Source organism: Pelophylax lessonae (genome assembly GCF_965119305.1).
Source record: "Pelophylax lessonae genome assembly, chromosome: 7".
NCBI classification, from domain to species: domain Eukaryota; kingdom Metazoa; phylum Chordata; class Amphibia; order Anura; family Ranidae; genus Pelophylax; species Pelophylax lessonae.
The window spans coordinates 106,486,687-106,505,091 of NC_138774.1; the positions used below are offsets into that span (position 1 = coordinate 106,486,687).

General features: G+C 43.8%; 1 protein-coding gene across 1 annotated transcript in view; it reads left to right on the forward strand.

Moving 5' to 3' along the window:
* Positions 1–18,405, forward strand: part of LOC309560740 (endothelin receptor type B-like) — a 476,715-nt gene that overhangs the window by 212,824 nt on the left and 245,486 nt on the right. The window lies entirely within an intron of this gene.

An 18,405-nucleotide genomic window follows, 5' to 3' on the forward strand; every position in this document is an offset into this window, starting at 1 on the left:
TCTGGATCGCTCTCCCGCGTCATGCTCTCTCTCTCTGTCGCTCTCGCTCTCTCTCTCTCTCTGTCCGCTCTCGCCTCTCTCTCTCTCTGTCGCTCTCGCCTCCTCTCTCCTGCGTTCGCTCTCGCGCTCTCTCTCTCTCTGTCGCTCTCGCGCTCTCTCTTCGCTCTCTCTCTCTGTCGCTCTCGCGCTCTTCTCTCTCTGTCGCTCTCGGCTCTCTCTCTCTCTCTGTCGCTCTCGCGCTCTCTTCTCTCTCTGTCGCTCTCGCTCTCTCTCTCTCTGTCTCTCTCGCGCTCTCTCTCTCTGTCGCTCTCGCGCTCTCTCTCTCTCTGTCGCTCTCGCGCTCTTCTCTCTCTGTCGCTCTCGCGCTCTCTCTCTCTCTGTCGCTCTCGCGCTCTCTCTCTCTCTGTCGCTCTCGCTCTCTCTCTCTGTCGCTCTCGCTCTCTCTCTCTGTCGCTCTCGCGCTCTCTCTCTCTGTCGCTCTCGCGCTCTCTCTCTCTGTCGCTCTCGCGCTCTCTCCTCTCTGTCTCTCTCGCGCTCTCTCTCTCTCTGTCTCTCTCTCTCTCTCTCTCTCTGTCGCTCTCGCTCTCTCTCTCTCTCTTCTCTCTCTCCTCTCTCTCTCTCCTCTCTCTCTCCTCTCTCTCTCTCTCTCTCTCTCTCTCTCTCCCTCTCTCTCTCTCTCTCTCTCTCTCTCCCTCTCTCTCCGCCCCTCTCTCCCCTCTCTCTCTCTCTCTCCCCCTCTCCTCTCCCCCTCCCTCTCTCCCTCTCTCCCCCTCTCTCTCTCCCCCCCTCCCCTCTCTCTCCCCTCCCCCTCTTCCCCCCCCCTCTCTCTCTCCGCCCCCCCTCTCTCTCCCCTCCCTCTCTCTCTCTCTCCCTCCCCCCCTCTCTCTCTCTCTCCCCCCCTCTCCCCTCTCCCCCCCTCTCTCCCTCCCCCCCTCCCTCTCTCTCCCCCCTCCCCCTCTCCCTTCTCCCCCCCTCTCTCCCCCCCCTCCCTCTCTCTCCCCCCCTCCCTCTCTCTCCCCCCCTCCCTCTCTCTCCCCCTCCCTCTCTCTCCCCCCTCCCTCTCTCTCCCCCCTCCCCCTCTCTCCCCCCTCCCCTCTCTCCCCCCTCCCCCTCTCTCTCCCCCTCCCCCCTCTCTCTCTCCCTCCCCCCTCTTCCCCCTCCCCCCCCTCTTCCCCCCCCGCTCTCTCTCTCTCCCGCCCCCCCTCTCTCTCTCCCCTCTTTGACTGAAACACCATACTGTCCTGCTGAACAGAGCAGTCAGGGAGGGGTGGGGGATAAGCCTCTTCTCAGTTTTATTCAGCTGTGTGTGTTATTTGTGTCAATATCAGTTGCAAACAGCAGGGGTCCCCAATCCCCGGCAATGGACCGGTACCAGTCCATGGCCTGTTAGTAACTGGCCTTTACAGCAGGAGGTGAGCAGTGGCTGCGGTCCGGACAGGACTATCACAGACTGCAGTCACTGCTCACCTGTGGCTGTGCCACTTAGCCTGTGTGTCCCCTCCTGGGTCTCCTGTCCCATCGATCATGTCATCCTATCGGCAGGGCAGGGGATGGTAGGAGATGGAGATCTGGACAGAGAGCAGAAGTCTTTTTATATTAACAAGTAGGTAATCTCCCACTTATTAGCATGATAAGTTGGGCAAGTCCTGCCCTCTATCCAGATCCGCAGCTTCTCCCGCCAGGGGACTGCACTGTAAAGGGGCTCTGTCGAAATATCCTGTAAGCCACACATCAGAAACAGACTGCTGGGCTGAGACTGCCATTTACTACCACACAGCTGGTCTGTTCTGATGTGCGGCTTCTGGGACATTCAGCTTCTTTGTTATTATTGCTTGGAGCATAGACCAGCTCCCCTCCTGACCGGCACTCACAGTGGCAGCTGAGTGGCTCTCATCCATACACTTGGTTCACAGTAAAGGGGGGCTGTGATGTGAAGGGGGCTGAGGACACTGCGTGACTGCTTTAAAGGGGGAACTGTGATGTAAAGGGGGACTATGACACTGATAGAAAAGAACAAACTGTGCTGTAATGGTGCGCCAAGGACCAACTTCATAAATATGCCCTCCCTGCTCCCTGGAAAAATTGGCTACCATGAAACTGGTCCCTGGTGCCCAGAAAGTTAGAAGGTTGGGGATCGCTGTAGTAAATGTGAGGACCAGCCTGGTAATCTTGTAAAAAAGAGTTAGAGCTCCACCTACTGGCTGGAAATCAGAAATTGGAAATAGGTAAATAGAAGCTAACTAAAAAAAAAAGAAAAAATGTTTTTGATATTGTACGTGTTAGTTCTTTACAGAATTAGGAAGGAAAATATATACAGATGTTATACATTCCCTTATAACACAGTTCATATTTACTAAATAAGACTTGCCTTACCACCCTGCACGAATAACTTTTTTTAAGAGAGCTTATTTAAAAGCACGTGAAGCTGACTTTGGCTCAGCTGACATAACATTTTTTTTTTTGGAAAACCTAAAAAAAAAAAAAAATGCTTCTGCTTTTGTGATTTGGTACATTTTATTTTCCAGTCTGTCACCTTTAAGACCACAAGCAGAAACCTGGCCCGGGCAATGTGCATGAAGAATTTGAAGTTGACCATCATTATTGTTGTTGTAACAATAGTAAGTATTCCTCTAATGCATTGTGGGTAAAGGATGACACTGTCTTTGGGTAAAAAGTAACAAAGCAGGACCTGCAAATGAAGAGGCTTTATAGTTCGGTGTCTGTTGCCTCTTCACTTAATCACACCTTTGGATGTGTTGAATTCCTGTGCCCCCCGCTGTACTATGTAGTTCCTTCTACCGGCCCCTTTGTCAAACTATGGTTGGGGATCAATTCTGTTGCCTTTGGTTGTCAGAACACAATAGCTTCAGTGGGAGATGCTGTTCAGAGTAGAAAAATCTGCTTGATTTTAGCGAATAATCAGCTGTACTTTTTGCTTTCTCGTTTTTTTTTTTTTTTTACTTTTCTTAATTTGGGAGGTAGCTACAGACATTGGGAATTGTGAGTTTGTATGTAAGGTTTGATTTAGACTACCATGCAGTATTGCAATATAGAAACTCAGTACAATAGAGCCTTGTTTTAAGTGTAGCTTTAGATAGAGTAGGGAATAGGTAAAGACTAAGTTTACCTTCTGGGAAAAAAAAGTTTATAAAAGCACTTATTTCTGCAGAAAAAAAAGTGTGCATTTATTTATTTTTTGCCACAGGATACTGAAAAGCATTGCACTCATGATCATTAGATTAAGGTTGCAATGGTCATGTTCCTACAGACTCCGTATAGCTGTCTCCCCGTACCTCCTGTACAGGCAGGCAGTTACTGAAGAGCAGGAAAATCCATTAACTACTAAAACGCTCACCAGCACTCTCACAGTTCATTGAGAACTACAAGATGTCTGCTGGGGTGGAAGATGGTACTTGTAGTACATTCATTCACAGTTCACTGTAAATAAATGATGCCGCTGTGTGGGTGGAGCCCTGCAGAGCTGCACTATTTTTCAACTGTGACAGCAGGTGTGGGTAGATGAGCATGTTGCACCCTAATTTTGGGTGTAAAATGTAACCTGCTCCCAAAGGTAAACATATCCTTTTAATATCCCTTTCATGTTTTTTCTCTGTCCCTTTTCCTGATGGGTAGTAGGAAGAGAGGGGGATATCTCCTCTTAGACCTTGTCCCCAGGACAGATTTCCACAATGGAAGTTTCCCCCTCGCCTCTTTTTCCCACCTCTTTTTGCACCAGAAACATTAGTCACCAGGACCAATAGAGAGGGTGAATCTTCCCAGCAGGGACACAGACCACAATAAAAATCTGACAGAGGGTCTAACACTTCTATTCACATTTTTGCTTTAAATACACATAACAAAAACCTATCCAGGAACCAATATGTAGGTTGCAAAGCCAGAATTTATATTGCTCTTGTGACAGGGTCTCTTTAATGAAGCTATGTGGCTCTAAACCAGTGGTCTCCAAACTGTGGTCTGGGGGCCAGGATGTGGTCCTTTTTGCTTGCCTTTATCCAGCCCTTGAGGCTCTATTCCTTCCACTGACACCTGCGATGGGGCTCTGTTCCTTCCACTGACGCCAACGGCGGGGCTCTGTTCCTTCCACTGACGCCAACGGGCGGGGCTCTGTTCCTTCCACTGACGCCAACGGGCGGGGCTCTGTTCCTTCCACTGACGCCAACGGGCGGGGCTCTGTTCCTTCCACTGACGCCAACGGGCGGGGCTCTGTTCCTTCCACTGACGCCAACGGGCGGGGCTCTGTTCCTTCCACTGACGCCAACGGGCGGGGCTCTGTTCCTTCCACTGACGCCAACGGGCGGGGCTCTGTTCCTTCCACTGACGCCAACGGGGGGGGGGGGGGGCTCTGTTCCTTCCACTGACGCCAACGGGGGGGGGGGGCTCTGTTCCTTCCACTGACGCCAACGGGGGGGGGGGGCTCTGTTCCTTCCACTGATGCCAACGGGGGGGGGGGGGGGGGGGCTCTGTTCCTTCCACTGACGCCAACGGGGGGGGGGGCTCTGTTACTTCCACTGACACCAACGGGGGGGGGCTCTGTTACTTCCACTGACGCCAACGGGGGGGGGGCTCTGTTACTTCCACTGACGCCAACGGTGGGGCTCTGTTCCTTCCACTGACACCAGCTATTTCTCCCCCTACTATCAATGTTGACCATTGTTTACTCCCAATTAGCACAGTCCAGCCCCCCCCCCCCAAAGTCTGAAGGTCCATAAACTGGTTCTTTGTTTAGAAAGTTTGGAGACCCCTTCACTAGACACCTGTGTATATTTTGGATGAACTGGAAGTATGATTTTTAAGATGGTGTCATTAAAGCTTTCTGGGAAAGAATGTGAGCCCTTTTATTAGTTGGCCGATATCAATGAGAAGGTATTCTTGGTACAGATAAATGTAAGGAAGCCAACCATAAAAGGACGGGGCAACAAGCTTTCATTCTGTGCCAACATAACTAATAGTGATGAACTTGGGTTTGTTCCGAACCCAGGAAACAGATGTCGTTGCTGAGCCAATTAGATGATTCCAACCCATCAAATGCATGTACACAAAGGACAGGGATGCTTGTGAAGTTATTATCCTAATAAGGCCACATCACTATATTCAATGATGTCGCAAGCATCCCCACCCCTTTGTGTACATGCCGTTTCAGGGAATGTCCTGACCACAGCTGATTGGCCCCAATGATGACCGCTTAGCCCCCGGTTTGGGCCAAACCTAAGCTCATCGCTTTGGCTAAATATCATTTGACCATGGACGTATCGTAAGATGCATTCTGATTTATTTTCCGCTCTAGGTTGTTATCTATATCATCGTGTCAGCAGCTTGCGGAGGACTGACGTGGCCCAGCTGTGTGAATAAGTAACTCCTCTGTCTTCCGATGCATGAAAGTGTTCTCCAGGAAACCAGAAAGTTAAAGTACTACCTATTCACGCGTGTAGAATCCCGCCTGAAAAGAGACTTGATGGAAAAGCCTTTTCCCTCGACACTGTGAGGTGTCCGATATTTTCCTTCATCGTCGCATCCTTCCATTCTTACTGGACATTGTAGCTCTATGCCTTATATAATGTGTCAGAGGAGACTTGGCCAGGAGTCCGTCACGCTGTATATCCTAAAACCTGAAGGAGATGGAGCATGGTAACTCCATTGTTTTTTGTTTTGCTCAATTCTTTTTTTTTTTTTATATACACCAATTTTTTCCCCCTCATACCCCCTTTCTCTACCCCTCAATGTCCCCTCATCAGTTTTTCACAGGTTACTGTTTTAATCCCCCTTTTTTTTAACCTGTCCAGCAGTACATTCTTCCCTCTGCTGGCGATGCCAAACTTTGACATTCTTCACTTCAAAGCCATTGGGAACCTGCGATCACTCACCTGTCCTTACATACGTCTTACATAAAGTTGATTAAGAATTACTCCATCCACTATCGTTTTTTCATTCATTAGTATTAATTAATTTGCTCATTAGTACTGTAAGTGGTAATTTTTTCTGTTGATGTGCTTTTCGCTCTCTAAAGCATCACTTGGTTGATCGGGCGTCCATTTTGAATTAGAAATGCTAGGTGTGTTCTGCCTGATTTTGTTCTCTCCTTAGTTCAGTGGGTAAAGCACTCGCTGCCAATGATCTAATGTACGCATTGCTTTATTAACTATACTGTATCTAGCCTTGACAAATGGTTGCCAGTCCTGGTTGAAGTGGCAGAGTAAACAACTTGCGTCAAAAAGCTTTTTGTAAATGCTTGAAAAACATTTTGGAAAGTTTTTTTCCTTTTTGAACAAATACATTTTCTTGTTTTATAGCCTATTTATAGCAAAGGTACCCCCAATTCCTTTTTGAAAGTGTTCCCTAATAAAAATAAAAAAATCCAACAAACCTTAGTAAGCCAAGGGTGCTCCAACCTCAACTTATGTTTCATGGAAGCACAAAAGCTGGTCATATGACATGCAAAGTAATTCTATAATTTCTTTCAGATCTACTAACTACTGGGGGCCTCTCTGGTTTGATTTAAATTTAGCAGATTTTTTTTATTTACTTGACAGTTTTTGCTAGAATTAAGGGAGATTGCATATTCAGACTGTGTGCAGCCAACTGTACTGTATTAGAGTACCATCTGCAGATACACTGTGCTTGTGAATTACCCATACAGGTACTCTGTGAGTGGCGTCCCTTCAATGCAAAATGGACTCTATGTAAATATTAAGTGTTCTCCCTCTTCCTTACAAGGAGGCTGTGACACACAGGGAGCCTTCCGAGTCAATATATGGCAATAGCAGAATCGTATGAATGTGTATTTTTTTTATTATAATGGAAATGTGTTTACGGTTTCTGTAGCGCACTTGACCACTCCTGTTCCCTACCAGTTTGTGATTGGCTGCCTTATCTGATACAGCCAACCACAAAATGGTAAAGAGGTGAACTTTAAATGGGTGTCAATGGGGAATGAACCCCCCCCCCCCCTACTGTGAGCTAGACTGGTCATCTAAACACAGAGGTACCCACAAAGGTGAAGAATAAAATAAAGATTACATTTATTTTAGTGCTTTAATTGCTATTTTTTTCCCCACGAAAGTTACCCTTTAAAGAAAAATAATATAGCGTATACAACTGCAACACAAGTCATATTGTAATTAAATGTTATTTTAAAAAATTACCTTTCCTTTTCAATCTGCAGCTGCTGTAATTATTTTGAAAATGCAATGCAATATGGCAAGTTGTTCTGTACAGAATGTGTACTGACCACACCCCAGAAACATTTCTCGCTTGTGTGATTTGGATCACCAATTTTCCCAGAAGTCATTAGGATACAAGTCAGATTTCATGCATCCTCTGGGGAAAAACATTTTTGGTGAGATACTCCCAATAGATAAAGGGATGCAGACCCTGCCACTTTCCTCAGTGCTCTGCAGCTGCACAACTGATTGAGAGCTATGAAACCACTCTCCTTAGATTGATTTTCCCACAGGGGCACATAGAAACACAGTGAGATTTCTTCAGAATAACAAAAGTTAGGAATCTGGAACAAAGGTTGTTATAATCCCTTCAATGTACATAAGATCACTTAGAGGGAAATGTTTTTTTTCTCAAAAAAAGCAGATTTACGCTTTGTTATAAATGTTATTCCTACACATACAGATTTCAAAATCCCGTTTAGTTCCTGATTTATCTAATAAATTATGAAGCCATTCTGTGTTTTATGGGCCAGTTTATTTCAGAGGCTCAAGAAATCGAACACATAATGCTCAGAATCATTGTGGACTTTAATAATCTTTAAGCTGGGTGTGTGGATGTGTATAAAATACAAACATCTGGCAAATCCAGCGTTGGTCTGCTGGGATCTACCACTCTGATGCACAGTTGGGTCCTGCACCACAATCTATGTTTCTGGCATCATCGGACACCGGCCGTCTCTTCTGTTTTCAGATACCTGGTGTTCTGTGAAAATTCCCTACCCTCGTCACTTCCAGTGCACCTACGTCATGGAACAGCTGAGCAGCTTCCCAGTGCGCATGCTCACAGCTCCGGAGGGTAGGGAATTTTCACAGGGTAGGGTTTTTTAATGTTACACCGCATCATCTGTTGCCGCGGGTACATTTAGGAGCCGAGATCAGGGAAGTCAGAGGGGTTGGAGCGGAGATGATTTCATGTACCCACGGCAACATCTGATGTGGTGTAACGTTACAAAACACTACCCCGTGAAAATTCCCTACCCTCTGGAGCTGTGAGCATGCGCAGTGGTAAGCTGCTCAGCTGTTCAATGACGTATGTGTACAGGAAGTGACGAGGGTAGGGAATTTTCACGAGGTTGGGTTTTTTAACGTTACACCGGCCCCCCTAATGATGGGCACCAGCTCTGCCCGCTGTATTGCAGATGATGCCTTCTGGGATATGTGATTTGCATACTGTATATCCCATGAGGCTTCAGGAGTGGTGACTGCGTCATTCAAGCCTGTAACGGAATACTGAAAAAAAATAATAATTTTAGAATGCCAATTGGTGGAAGAGTTAAAAGTAAGGTATGCTATTTTAGTGAAAGTTTGCATTAAGTAATCATATATGGGATTAACATTTTCAGCTTGTCATCTTCTGCAGACACCAATTCACTTTACAACAAAGGCAACATAGGCTTCCCTATCATAAATACAAAGAATAGACGCAGATTGAACATAGTGGTCGCAGCAAATTTCTCTCTGCATTAACGATTGGTTCATTTATGGTCACCCTTGTATACTTCTATATTGCTCCTTCTTATCCATCCGCATTAAATATGGAAAATTTCCAAATGGCACTTTGCTTGCTGACGCCTGTGGGATGTATTTATCTGTGTGTCCTTTGAACAATGGTACAGCTGTTATGATAAGGACTAAAAGACTTTCCTCCTGATGGGATGAGAATTGCACTCGGAATGTGATTGTTATACAATGTTCCTATTCAGTATGTTGGCATTTGTTTAATGAATCCTTGGTTTTCCCTCCATACCTTTTCTTAACATAATGAGATCATTTTTGCTTTATGTATGTACTGTTTTTATTTTTTAATCTAATGTGTTAAGACTGCTGAAAATAAAGGAAAATCCATAGCACTTTTAGAAGAATTGAATATCTTTATTTCATCTCTATTCTATGTTTCCTCGCACAAAGTACAGTCAGAATAAAAATTGTGACAAGCATAGTAGGGGCCAAGTCACACTAGTAATCTTTGTTGCAGGTGGCAACTCACTAAAGAGCAGAGAAAATGCTCAACTACTCCTACAGCAGCACTCCAAATCACTGTCTCTGCTCATTCACTGGTAGTTTTGATTAGTAGAAGAGCAATGCCAGAGGACGATGCAGGTGTTCCCTTTACTGATGTAGTTACTGGTGATGGCATTGATAACTGTGAGCTGCAGCAGTACCTTCATTAACCACCTTAAAGGGAGCATAGGAGCGCAATCACGCTGTTTTCCTGCCATTTCCGGGATCGATTGATGCGGTTTTGAATTACGCGGTTAGCGGTAACCATCTGTGTCAATTTCGGATCCTGTGTTGAATGCCCGTATATTTATCTATGATGTAAGTGTGTCCACTTTATTTCTAAATAAATTGCTTGAACATACTTCACCATTTTGGCCATTCCTTCATTTTATATCGCTGAGGAGCGTGAGGCTTATTTGGTTTACAAGCGTTTGTGGAGTGGACACTCGAGGAGGGCTTGATCTTTCATTTTGGACTCTGGTCACTCTATCAGTCTGCTTGCATTGACCCCCCTGTAATTTAAGGGGTCGGTGCCTTCCGGTAAGCATTCCGCATGTGGTGAAGGGAGTGAAGATTTGTTTCATGAGGAAGATTCATCCCTTGGAGACTGCACTATTTATATATAATTTTATATATATATATATTTATTTATCCATTTATTGGTGCATGGGACTTCACTTATGATTCACGTGTTCACTGAATTTTGATGCACTTTATATTGGTTTATGGAATATTTTTTAAGATTATTTGATGCAATATTTATCTGGTTTAGTACTTTATAGTCATATTTGTGTTCAATTTTTTAAATACTGGTTTTGCACTTATTGATGCACTTTTCACTATATGTACCTTATCAAGAGGTTGTTGTTATTTATTGCACACTGCACTGCGCGGCTCAGTACACCTTAGGTGTATCATTTATTATTTTCACGTTTTCACGATTGAGCTGCAGCTCCCCAATTTTTGGTTCACACCAACATATGTGCATTTATAAATCTATTAGTTCATGTGCTTTCTATGCACATTTACACTTAATTTGAAGCTGCACTTTACCCATTTGCGCAGGTATATTGGCGCTTAACGCCAATCATTTTACAAATTAACCACCTTAGGACCGGAAGATTTTCCTGCTTAATGACCAGGCCCTATTTTGCGATTTGGCACTGCGTTACTTTAACAGACAATTGCGCGGTCATGCGACGCTGTACCCAAGCGAAATTAAAGTCCTTTTTTTCCCCACAAATAGAGCTTTCTTTTGTTTGGTATTTGATCACCTGTGCGATTTTTTTATTTTTTGCGCTATAAACAAAAAAAAGCTCCAATTTTGAAAAAATAACTATTCACATTCTGGTATATAAAGTTCCCCAAAAAAAAATTTATCAACATTTTAGGCCAATTTTTCTGCTACATATTTTTGGTAAACAAAATCGCAATAAGCGTATTTTGATTGGTTTGCACAAAAGTTATTGCGTTTACCAACTACTTTGCGCAAAATTATTGCGTTTACCAACTACTGGAAAGATTTTATGTCTTTTTTTTTTTTTTTACTAATAATGGCGATCTGCGACATTGCGGCTGACAGATCGGACCCCTAACTGACATTTTTGGGGATACCAGTGACATTACTACAGTAATCAGTGCTAAAAATATGCACGGTTACTGTAGTAATGCCATTGGCAGGGAAGGGGTTAATACTATTGGTGATCAAGGGGTTAAATGTAAGCCTAGGGTAGTGACTCTAACTGTGGGAGGGTTGGGCTTTTGAAATGATCATAGAGCAGGATCGCATGGTCTGTGATCATTGCAGAGAGAAGGACGGACGGCTGTGTTTACATCAGCGGGGGGAGTTTATCGGTGTCGGGCAGCAATCGGAGCCTCCTGACACCTGCACTGGCTTCCCCACTGACGATTGGGGGCGGGAACGTGCCGGAGGCGGTGCGCACTCGCCCCCTAGTGGTCTCCCCGGCCGATGACGCCTATTAACATAATTTTGCCTGGGAGAGCCACACTGCCGATGTAAATAGTAAGTGCACCGACGGGAAGTGGTTAAAGGTGACACATTTACAAAATCAGATTGTGGATGGGGAACGGGTCGCTGTTATATTAAATCAGCTTTTGTGTAATGGTCTGCTTGTGTCAAACACCAATAGTGACCATTACCTAAAAGAAATGGGAGGCTGCCATTGCTTAGCTTCTTCTGAACCTGCAAGTCACCTGACTGCCAATCTAACTGTCAGGATTTACAGTCAAAAATCATAATCCAAATCTGTCACTAGCTCAGAAAGCCGATTTCCGACATCCCTTGTGAGTGGCAGGTACTCTTTAGATCCCTCAGTTCTGCTTTTAAAAGCATTTAATCAGAGAGCAGATGCTGTTACAAGTTGGTAATGTCTTGAAAATAAACCAAAACTGGAAGAGACAAAATGCGGGTCTTCTGGTTGCATAGAGAGAACGCAAGTTCCTCCATCTCTATTGTTAGCTGGCTGTCTTCTGTTCTGGAAAGAGGGGGAACCACCACATGTAAAAGTGATCCAGCAGCTGTATAACTGCTCAGATCACTTTTACACTATTCAGCATCACCAGCTGAAAAATTATTTTAAATACACAGAGGTCACCCCCAGTATACCAACTGAAACCTGAGGAAATATGGGGGCAGCAAGTGGTTATATGGACTAGTCAAGCCTGGTCATGCTGATAAGGACTCAGTTTGAAATTTAGGTGAAGTCAGCAGAGATTGGTGTACATTAAAGCAGAGCTCCAGCCTCCACAACTTTTTTTTTAAAAGCACCACCATGATTGTTACTACTTGTACGGCAATAATTGTCTATTGTAACTATATGCACATCTGTATGAATACAGATGTTATATCTGTACTCGATCACACAATCTCAGTAGGCAGGGGCCATGGTGAATGTGGGCATCTGAAGCCCGCTTCTGTTTACCTCCATGATTCGGTGCTGCTGGCTATCCAGTACCCATCTCCCAATCTCGCTGCACAGCTTATTGATTTCAGAAGACAACCTGGAAGTCAGCTGCAGTCAAGGAAAAAAAAATGGGAGATTTCAATATTAGGCAATTCCCTTGGACTCCTGGTTAGACGATGCCAATTTTCCAGGAGTCCAAGGGAATCACATTTGACGGCATCGCCTAGGCATCCGGACCAGAAGTGCTGCATACAGATAAAAAATAGAGTATTCAGACACATTAAAAAAATAAATACCATTTATGAATGCACTGCAGATGGGCACATGCATAAAAGCAGCTTTTAAAAATGGGTGGAACTCTGCTTTTAAATGCCATGTACAGCCAGCTTAGGTCTTGTTCTAAGTCAGGACAGGGAATAGTACTGAATGAGAAATGTCTATTGTGGTGGTAGTTGCTTTCTGTTTAAATTTGCAGTCCTCCCTTTTACAGGGGAAAACCTTTCCTATACCTTGTCCACATTGCTGGGCCTGTTAAGGGGTTTAGGCTTTATCTGTCACCGTGGGGGGGAGTTTTCCAAAACTGGAGTACAGTAAACCCCCCCTCCATTGTGGGGGTTACGTTCCAGACCCACCAGCGGAAAGTGAAAATCTGCGAAATAGAAAAACCCTATTAAAATGCATTGTAGGCATGCTTTTTTACTGTCGCTGTACTTTTAAAAGCATTTTAAGGTCTTTAAAACACACTTTTAAAACAATAGAAACTCATTTAAACACATACAAGATACTGAGAGAGAGCAAGAGCAATGGAAAACACAAAAATATCTAACTTTCAATGATTTATATACTAAAATAACATTACAGAAAAAAACAATATACCGGGACCGCAAAAACAACCGCGATGGAGAGAGGGGGTTTACTGTACTCCGTATCTGAAGCAGTGATGCATTGTAGCCAATCAACTTCAGCTTTGACAATAAAACCTGGAAGCTGATTGGTTTCTATGCACAGCTGCACTTCCAGTTTTAGTAAATCTCCCCTTTTGGGCATACCCCCAAAAGGGTTCTTGGGGTTTGGGAATCATGGAGAACTGTGCTCCTGGACCTGTAAAGCATCCTTTAGCTAACCAGTTGCAATAGGATGTCAAGTTGAGTACCTAATGCAGGATTGAATGCTTGAAGCAGAGGTCATATGGTCCCCAATGTAAACACTAAAGGTTACCAATTCAGAACCTGCTAGATAAGCCCAGGGCAATAAGCAGTTATTTGTTGATAGTTAAAAGGGCAAAAAAAAAATCCTTTTTCTAAAAGAAGAAGAGGTCCATTATCTAAGGACACTGGCAAAAAGTAGAGTCTAACAGAGTGGGGTGTGTGGGTTAAATGAGCATGCCATAGGGAGGCCCTAGTAAAGTTCTTTGTCAGTGTCTATTCATCCGAAGGTAACATGCATATAACCCAAGGTCTATGATTACAGTCCTGTATTACAATATTTTTTTTTGAGAGAGACAGTGGGCCTAATTGTACATACCACCTTCTGTGGCTTCCCAAATTGTCTTAGTAGCTTGCACAGTAAAAATACATACACCAACCAATAGGATGTAGCTCTTCCTCCACATGTACTACATGTTAACACAATGCTAAAATCAGCATGGAATGTGAACACACATTGGGGTTGATTTACTAAAGGCAAAGAGTCACATGATTGGATGATAGAAATCAGTAGCTTCTCCTCAGATTTAGCGCAACTGCACAGACAATTTGCCATCTGTAAATCAACCCCTTTAGGTTATCAGGCCTAATCTTCGCCACACACATTCTTACATCTCCCCCCCCCCCCCCCCCCTCCCGTTCAATTATCCAGACCTCTTTTCCCACTTATGTGCTTTTGTCGAGCTGTAAAGCACCTTTCCATCGGGACAAAATCGCATAAAAATGATTTTCTTTTGAGGTTTTCTAAAGTCCTGAATGTTGTATTTTTGGTTGTACCTTACATTGAAGTCAATAGGAAAATGCACTCTGGGTTCGTTTTTGGGACCACTTGGCAAAATTATGCCACCCGCAGGCATCCTTAACAAGCGAAAAGCGGATTGTTAAAGAGGTGGCACATGCTGGATTCCTTAATCAGCAGGGATGTAAACCCTGCCCCTTTGGTGGATACCATTCTTCCAGCTCTTGTGGATCCAAACTTGCCTTCCCCACCTCCTCCCCTCATTCTGGGAGCTGATGCTCCCTGCTGTCCCACCTGAGGTCTCTCCACCTCCCCCCCCCCGGTGGTTGCATCACTCCTGCATAAGAGGCGCTGGAGCATGCTGACCACCGCAGGGTGGGTGGAGTCATTATCACTGGATGTGAAGGACCCCGGTGGGTTTCGGCTCCCTAACCACCTGCCGATGTCCTTAACCATTGAATAGGCGGTTGTTAAGGAGCTGGCGTCCAACAGCATCCTTAACCACTTGCCGACTGCCGCACGACTATTTACGTCGGCAGTCAGCCCCTCACAGGCAGAGCGACGTAGATCTACGTCGCTAGCCTATGAGGGTCTAGGGAGTGAGCGCGCGCCCCCGGAGGCGTGGTCACGGACCCCCCCCCCCCGCGCGCGTGTGACCGGCGGACATCGGGTCACTTGGCGATCTTCGCTGCAGAGGGAGAAAGGCAGGCGGCTAGTGTAAACAAGCCGCCTGTCATTCTCCCCTGTGTAGAAACAGTGATCATACGGTTCTACTATGTAGGGACCGTTGATCACTGTTCCTACAGCTCAAGCCACAGCCAATCACAGTTAGAATCACGCCCCTAGGGACACACACAGCCCCTTCACTGCCAGTGTAATTTTACAGTAACCATGCATATGTATAGCACTGATTACTGTAGAAATGTCACTGGTAACACCAAAAGTGTCAAAAATGTCAGTCAAGGGTCCAATCTGTCCGCCGCAATGTCGCAGTACCGCAAAAAAAAAAAAAAAAAAAAAAAAAAAAAAAGAAAATCGCAGATCGCCACCATTACGCGTTAAAAAAAAAAAAAAACACCAAAAATGACAAAAATCTTTCCCTTTGTTAGTAAACGCAATAACTTTTGCGCAAACCAATTAAAATACGCTTTTTGCGATTTTTTTTTTTACCAAACATATGTAGCATAAAACAAATTGGCCAAAAATGTTAAAAAATTTTGATTTTTACTTTTTTTGGGGGGGAATTTCATATAAAAAAAATTTGAAAAATATTGCTTTTTTTTGCAAAATTGACGCTCGTTTTTTGTTTATAGCGCATGGAAAAAAAAAAAAAAAAAATCGCACAGGTGATCAAATACCACCAAAAGAAAGCTCTGTTTGTGGGGAAAAAAAGGACGTCAAATTTGTTTGGGTACAGCGTCGCACGACCGCGCAATTGTCCATTAAAGTCACGCAGTGCAGAATCGCAAAATAGGCCCTGGTCAGGAAGGGGATAAAATCTTCCGGGGCTTAAGTGGTTAAGCTATTCACAAAAAAGCGCTGTAAGGCAATGCATTTAAAACACTATGCGCTGCAGTGTGAAAGCAGCCTAAACGCATGCAATACCCTGCAAATTGTGTGCATTTTATTGAAGGACAATATAGTGTGAAGGGTTTATGTTCTAGTCCTTCTGGATGCAAACGACACTTAACATTTTTAGCAATACTAATCATTTGGTAGTGGAGAAAATATACAAACACCCGACTTTTCTTTTTTTTTTTATTTACCAAGAAGAGGTCAAGCAGGATAATCAAAGGAGACGCTCCACAAAAACATTGTCTCTTTTACACATATCAACTAATCAACTTCATATAACCACACAAATATTGTGCACCATCGTCATTTGTGATTTCATCTAAACCGTTCCAACTGGTGGGGGAATTCTTTAGCAGTCCTTGAAGTCATCTCTAAATATGGAACATAATAGATCTATTTATGTACACATATATTCACACATTTTCTTTTTCTGACTTCATCAAGGACATTAAAAACTTGCAGATGGAACAAAAGAAAAAATCTGTTGCAAAATAGAAAAACAAAGGCTGGAAAAATGAACTCGAATCAGTAGATCAAGTAACAAAAAAACCTATAAAGATATATATTAAAAACTTTAGGACCAACTACATTACATATATCCATTTCTAACATATTTCACATAATCAGCCGATTTAAAGTGTATCGGCCTGCAAGCAACAGTGCAGCCATTTTGTGCATTGATCCAATAATCACTGAACTATTTAAAAATGAACACATAAATGCCATAAGGTTTCCTGGGGTACCTCTGTGCTGTGAAGTGCTTTGTGCCTTGCTATACATACTGTAATGGTGAACAGAATCTGGCCGGCCAGGTTTGCAGAACTCATTGAATACGAAGGACGTGTTTATGCCGTTAAGAGATACTTGTGCAAAGGATGAACAGAGGCTATTATTGCAGCCCTCCTAAAAAATGCTAGATTCCTGGCTGTCACTGAATCAGGATCCTCAAGTACAGAGCCACAGATCAGGTACAGGAGTGTCAATCAAAAGTGCCTGATCTGCATTCATGTAGTGGACCTAAGACAGCCAGGCACCTAGCATTTGCAGAATGAGGTCAGAAATTACACTCTTGTCTCAAGACACAATGCCTTATACTAAAAACTCCTTGTTCATGTATTTTTTAGTCATTCAATAAATACTAGGGATAGAGGGTTACTTGAAGATACACTATTGCAGTGTTCCCCCCAGTGGTGGGTTTTCAGTAGGCCTGTGGCCAGCATTGAAAAGAGTTGAAGAAAGAAACAGAAGATAAGCGCATTTCCCCGTTGTCTGATTGGCTTCCAATGCTTTGTTCTGGGAATCAGATCCAGATTATAGCAGCTCCCATAGGCTAAACAACTAGATTCAAAGCCAGGACTCCTTTCATACTAGGAGCTCTGAAGGCAATGCTGTACTTTGGTTGAAGCAAAAGAAAAAGCCTTCTTCAAAGTAACCACCTTGGTGCCTTTTTGTTTACTGCTGAACCTCCACAATTGAAAGAAAAGAAATCCAATGAATGAAAGGAGAGGGGGACAGGGGCATGAAGGCTGGGGAGGAAAGAGAACTGCTGGACTCCATCCAGACGATTTGCTGCGGATTCTAGTGCACACAGCGAGACACTCAGTGTGAATTGAGAACAGAGTAATCTTAATAGAGGAATAAGAAAAAAGTAAGATCAGAGCTACACCACAAGAAAAATTAGCTGCTAGCAATTAAGGAAATACACAGTTCTTAATCAAACATAAAAAAAACAAAAATTGCAGCGCTTCTAACAATTAAAAAAAAAAATAGTCCATAGATAAAAGTCCAGTGCTCCTGGAGGCCCCTGAGGATGCACATTGGTTGGGAAACGTGTTGGGCGGGGCTGTCCATGTGATGCCACCCTACTGCTTGCAGTGGCGGCGGTTTTGATGAGAGTTACAAGCGCCATTTTTTACTGTTTTATACTGGCATTTTGGCTAGCTGGCGTATTGATTTTAGGCTGCTTTAATAAAACTTCTACACTAGGATACCTTGTTTCTGCTGTCTAATGGTATCATTTGGTGGTGTGAGTGGCTACATGTTACCCAAGAATATCCCAGTGAAAGACTTGGCATGGAGGACACAGCTGGTTTTGTCTGGATCCATCCATCCATCCATCCATCCATCCATGTTAAGCATGCTGGCTGCATACTGCATGGCTATATTCTCCTTTTGGTGAGTTTGCATTGCATGTGGGGAAGGCAGAGTGAAGCACAGTTGTAATAATTATAGGCAATCACTCTTGCTATCCCATTGAATATTCATCAATTACTACACTATGAGACTTTCTTTGTATGGCTGGATACCACTGCACACGATTCTGAGGACATGACAATGTTTGATACCAGAAGTGGATAAACAGAGAATTGGATCTGTATTTGAATATATAAATAGTATGTTGGCTGTTCTCTTGAAGGAGACAGCGCCCAGTTCTGAAGAGTTGCCATATCGCTTATTTGCATATTTAAAAAAGGAGCGCCACACTTTTTATGGACCATTTTTTATGGTTAAAAGCTGCAATTTTGTTTTTTTTTATATTTTAATCTGTGCCAGATGGAAGGCAATGCTGAAGTTGCCACTCCAACCCATGAAAGTAGAAGAATGGGGTCTAGGAATGCAGCTACTGCAGTGTGGAGCTTTTAAAGGAATATGTATCTTTTATAAATAAACCAATCTGCAATAAAAAGTTCTGGTTGTTATAGGTTGCTGCAATGAAAAATTAC